This window comes from Emys orbicularis, chromosome 13 (assembly GCF_028017835.1).
Source record: "Emys orbicularis isolate rEmyOrb1 chromosome 13, rEmyOrb1.hap1, whole genome shotgun sequence".
Classification (NCBI taxonomy): domain Eukaryota; kingdom Metazoa; phylum Chordata; order Testudines; family Emydidae; genus Emys; species Emys orbicularis.
Window position 1 is genome coordinate 16,408,596 of NC_088695.1, and position 6,000 is coordinate 16,414,595.

Genomic DNA, 6,000 nt, shown 5'->3' on the forward strand with positions numbered 1-6,000 from the left:
AATCATAGCGTGACCTTGGGTAAGTCACTTCATTGCTTTGTGCCTCAGTTTCCCCTTTGGAAAATAGGGATGATGATGATGATAATATTCCCACTTCCAGAGGTGCTATGAGAATAACTCGAAAAGTACTTGGGACTCAGATACAACAGTGCTGGGTGCGGTATAATACCTAGATACATGAAGAGTAACATCTTGGTCAGTTACTGAACCAGAAATAGTTATGAACAAGAAACTTCACTTATCAAATGTATATTTCACAACTCCTCTTGGAATAAATAATTTAATCTTTGAGTCAGCTAGAGTAAACCTAGACCATCCCTGACAGGTGTTTGTCCAACCTGGTTTTAAAAACCTCCAGTGATGGGGATTCCACAACCTCCCTTGGAAGCCTGTTCCAGAGCTCAACTACCCTGAGAGTTAGAAAGTTTTTTTCTAATATCTAATCTGAATCTCCCTTGCTGCAGATTAAGCCCATTGCTTCTTCTCTTACCTTCAGTGGAAATGGAGAACAGTGGATCCCTGTCCTCTTTAAAACAGCCCTTAACTTATTGGAAGACTGTTATCAGGTCCCCCTCAGTCTTCTTTTCTCAAGACTAAACATGCCCAATTTTGTAACCTTTCCTCACAGATCAGGTTTTCTAACTCTTTGATCATTTTTGTTACTCTCCTCTGGACTCTCTCCAATTTGTCCACATCTTTCCTAAAGTGTGGTGCCAATAACCGGACACAGTACCCCAGCTGAGGCCTCACCAGGGCCGAGTAGAGCAGGACAGTTACCTCCCGTGTCTTACATACAAAACTCCTGTTAATACACCCCAGAATGAGATTAGTGCTAAGGCCTGTGTTATACATGAGGGAAGATGAGATGGTCACAAAGTTTCCAAGGCCAGAAGAGATCAATGAGTCATCCCCTCCCATCCAGTTATAGAATAGAATCATAGAATATCAGGATTGGAAGGGACCTCAGGAGGTCATCTAGTCCAACCCCCTGCTCAAAGCAGGACCAATCCCCAACTAAATCATCCCAGCCAGGGCTTTGTCAAGCCTGACCTTAAAAACCTCTAAGGACGGAGATTCCACCACCTCCCTAGGTAACCCATTCCAGTGCTTCACCACCCTCCTAGTGAAAAAGTTGTTCCTAATATCCAACCTAAACCTCCCCCACTGCAACTTGAGACCATTACTCCTTGTTCTGTCATCTGGTACCACTGAGAACAGTCTAGATCCACCCTCTTTGGAACCCCCTTTCAGGTAGTTGAAAGCAGCTATCAAATCCCCCCTCATTCTTCTCTTCTGGAGACTAAACAATCCCAGTTCCCTCAGCCTCTCCTCATAAGTCATGTGTTCCAGTCCCCTAATCATTTTTGTTGCCCTCTGCTGGACGCTTTCCAATTTTTCCACATTCTTCTTGTAGTGTGGGGCCCAGAACTGGACACAGTACTCCAGATGAGGCCTCACCAATGTTGAATAGAGGGGAACGATCACGTCACTCGATCTGCTGGCAGTGCCCCTACTTATACAGCCCAAAATGCCATTAGCCTTCTTGGCAACAAGAGCACACTGTTGACTCATATCCAGCTTCTCGTCCACTGTAACCCCTAGGTCCTTTTCTGCAGAACTGCTACCTAGCCACTCAGTCCCTAGTCTGCAGCAATGCATGGGATTCTTCCGTTGTAAGTGCAGGACTCTGCACTTGTCTTTGTTGAACCTCATCAGATTTATTTTGGCCCAATCCTCTAATTTGTCTAGATCCCTCTGTATCCTATCCCTACCCTCCAGCGTATCTACCACTCCTCTCAGTTTAGTGTCATCTGCAAACTTGCTGAGGGTGCAGTCCATGCCACCCTCCAGATCATTAATGCTGCTATAATGGTGCTTCCTTCTCATTCATTATCCTTTGCTGCCCTCTGGTGACTGCATGAAGCAACCGAATTTCGTTGACATCTGCCGTATTCGCCATCTTTTCTCTTTACTGCTTCGCTTCCAAGGGTAAGCACCAAGGGCTGGTTGGGGCACTTGGACTGTGGATGGGATCGCAGAGCCCCAGGCACCTGTTAGGATATAGATATTCAGGCCTGTCTGTAAAGGCCTATACTTTAAGAATTTAGGTGTATTCTTATCACTTAGGGTATGTCTACACTACGAAATTAGGTCGAATTTATAGAAGCCGGTTTTATAGATATCGGTTTTATACAGTCGATTGTGTGTGTCCCCACATAAAATGCTCTAAGTGCATTAAGTCGGCGGACCGCGTCCACAGTGCCGAGGCTAGCGTCGACTTCCGGAGTGTTGCACTGTGGGTAGCTATGCCACAGTTCCCGCAGTCTCCGCCGCCCATTGGAATTCTGGGTTGAGATCCCAATGCCTGATGATGCAAAAACAGTGTCACGGGGGTTCTGGGTACATGTCGTCAGGCCCCTCCCCCTCCGTCAGAGCAACGGCAGACAATTGATTTGCGCCTTTTTACCTGGGTTACCTGTGCAGACAACATACCATGGCATGCATGGAGCCCGCTCAGCTCACCGTCACCATATGTCATCTGGGTGCCGACAGACGTGGCACTGCATTGCTACACAGCAGCAGCTAATTACCTTTTGGCAGTAGACGGTGCCATAGCACTGGGATCATGGAGCCCGCTCAGATCACCACGGCAATTATGAGCACTATGAACACCACGCGCATTGTCCTAGAGTATATGCAGAGCCAGAACATGACAAAGCAAAACCAGGCGAGGAGGCGATTGCAGCGATTGCAGCGCGGCGACGAGAGTGATGAGGAAATTGACATGGACATAGCCCTCTCACAAGGTACGGGCCCCAACAATGTGCAAATCATGGTGTTACTGGGGCAGGTTCATGCCGTGGAACGCCGATTCTGGGCCCGGGAAACAAGCACAGACTGGTGGGACCGCATCGTGTTGCAGGTGTGGGACGATTCCCAGTGGCTGCGAAACTTTCGCATGCGTAAGGGCACTTTCATGGAACTTTGTGACTTGCTTTCCCCTGCCCTGAAGTGCCAGAATACCAGAATGAGAGCAGCCCTCACAGTTGAGAAGCGAGTGGCGATAGCCCTGTGGAAGCTTGCAACGCCAGACAGCTACCGGTCACTCGGGAATCAATTTGGAGTGGGCAAATCTACTGTGGGGGCTGCTGTGATCCAAGTTGCGAGGGCAATGAAAGACCTGCTGATATCAAGGGTAGTGACTCTGGGAAACGTGCAGGTCATAGTGGATGTCTTTGCTGCAATGGGATTCCCAAACTGTGGTGGGGCGATAGACAGAACCCATATCCCTATCTTGTCACCGGAGCACCAAGCCACCGAGTACATAAACCGCAAGGGGTACTTTTCAATGGTGCTGCAAGCCCTGGTGGATCACAAGGGACGTTTCACCAACATCAACGTGGGATGGCCGGGAAAGGTACATGATGCTCGCGTCTTCAGGCACTCTGGTCTGTTTCGAAAGCTGGAGGAAGGGACTTTCTTCCCGGACCAGAAAATAACCGTTGGGGATGCTGAAATGCCTATCGTGATCCTTGGGGACCCAGCCTACCCCTTAATGCCATGGCTCATGAAGCCGTACACAGGCAGCCTGGACAGTAGTCAGGACCTGTTCAACTATAGGCTGAGCAAGTGCCGAATGGTGGTGGAATGTGCATTTGGACGTTTAAAAGCGCGCTGGCGCAGCTTACTGACTCTGATAGACCTCAGCAAAACCAATATCCCCATTGTTATTGCTGCTTGCTGTGCGCTCCACAATATCTGTGAGAGTAAGGGGGAGACATTTATGGCAGGGTGGGAGGTTGAGGCAAATCGCCTGGCCGCTGATTACGCGCAGCCAGACACCAGGGCAGTTAGAAGAGTACAGCATCAGAGAAGCTTTGAAAACGAGTTTTGTGACTGGCCAGACTACGGTGTGAAACTTCTGTTTGTTTCTCCTTGATGAACCCTTCCCCCCCCCTCCCCTGGTTCACTCTACTTCCCTGTAAACTAACCACCCCACCCTCCCCTCCCCCCTTCGAGCACCTCTTGCAGAGGCAATAAAGTCATTGTTACTTCTCACTCATGCTTTCTTTATTAATTCATCACACAACTAGGGGGATAATTGCCAAGGTAGCCTGGGATGGGTGGGGGAGGAGGGAAGGAAAAGGACACACTGCAGTTTAAAACTTTAAAACTTTAACACTTATTGAAGGCCAGCCTTCCGATGCTCGGGCAATCATCTGGGGTGGAGTGACTGGGTGGCCGGAGGCCCCCCCACCGTGTTCTTGGGCGTCTGGGTGAGGAGGCAATGGGACTTGGGGAGGAGGGCTGTTGGTTACACAGGGGCTATAGCGGCGGTCTCTGTTCCTGCTGCCTTTCCTGCAGCTCAACCATACCCTGGAGCATATCAGTTTGATGCTCCAGCAGCCGGAGCATCGACTCTTGCCTTCTGTCAGCAAGCTGACGCCACCTATCCTCTTCAGCCCGCCACTTGCTCTCTTCAGCCTGCGATTCAGCCCGCCACCTCTCCTCTTGTTCATATTGTGCTTTTTTGCACTCTGACATTGACTGCCTCCACGCATTCTGCTGTGCTCTGTCAGCGTGGGAGGACAGCTCCTTCTAATCTTCACTAGCCTCTGTGAAGGAGAAACATATGCAGCTGGTGGAGGAGAAGGGAGAGGTGGTTAAAAAAGACACATTTTAGAAAACAATGGGTACACTCTTTCATGTTAAATTTTGCTGTTCACGTTACACAGCACATGTGCTTTCGTTACAAGGTCGCATTTTTCCTCTTATATTGAGGGCCTGTCTGTTTGGTGTGAGAGATCACTCACGCAGTGCCAGGCAACAGATTTTGGCTTGCAGGCAGCCATGGTAAGCCACAGTCTTTTGGCTTTTTTAACCTTGTTAACAAGTGGGGATGGTTTAAAACAGTACTGCTCTCATTAACCATACCAAGCACCCGTTGGGTTGGCCATTTAAAATGGGTTTGCAATGTAAAAGGAGGGGCTGCGGTTTCCGAGTTAACATGCAGCACAAACCCAACTATGCCCCCCTCACACACACCCAATTATCTGGGATGATCACTTCACCCCTTCCCCCCACCGCGTGGCTAACAGCGGGGAACATTTCTGTTCAGCCGAGCAGGAACGGGCACCTCTGAATGTCCCCTTAATAAAATCACCCCATTTCAATCAGGTGACCGTGAATGATATCACTCTCCTGAGGATAACAAAGAGAGATAAGGAATGGATGTTGTCTGCATGCCAGCAAACACCGGGACCATACGCTGCCATGCTTCGTTATGCAATGATTCCAGACTACGTGCTACTGGCCTGGCGTGGTAAAGTGTCCTACCATGGCGGACGGGATAAGGCAGCCCTCCCCAGAAACCTTTTGCAAAGGCTTTGGGAGTACATGAAGGAGAGCTTTCTGGAGATGTCCCTGGAGGATTTCCGCTCCATCCCCATACACGTTAACAGACTTTTCCAGTAGCTGTACTGGCTGCGATTGCCAGGGCAAAGTAATCATTCATCATTAAACACGCTTGCTTTTAAACCATGTGTGATATTTACAAAGGTACACTCACCAGAGGTCCCTTGTGTGCCCTCAGGGTCTGGGAGCATGCCTTGGGTGAGTTCGGGAGTTACTGGTTCCAGGTCCAGGGTGATAAACATATCCTGGCTGTTGGGGAAACCGGTTTCTCCGCTTACTTGCTGTGAGCTATCTTCATTGTCTTCATCATCATCTTCCTCGTACCCCGAACCCGCTTCCCTGTTGCGTGTTTCTCCATTGATGGAGTCAAAGTACACGGTTGGGGTAGTGGTGGCTGCACCCCCTAGAATGGCATGCAGCTCCGCGTAGAAGCGGCATGTTTGCGGCTCTGCCCCGGACCTTCCGTTTGCCTCTCTGGCTTTGTGGTAGGCTTGCCTTAGCTCCTTAATTTTCACACGGCACTGCTGTGCGTCCCTGTTATGGCCTCTGTCCTTCATGGCCTTTGAGACTTTTTCTAATATTTTG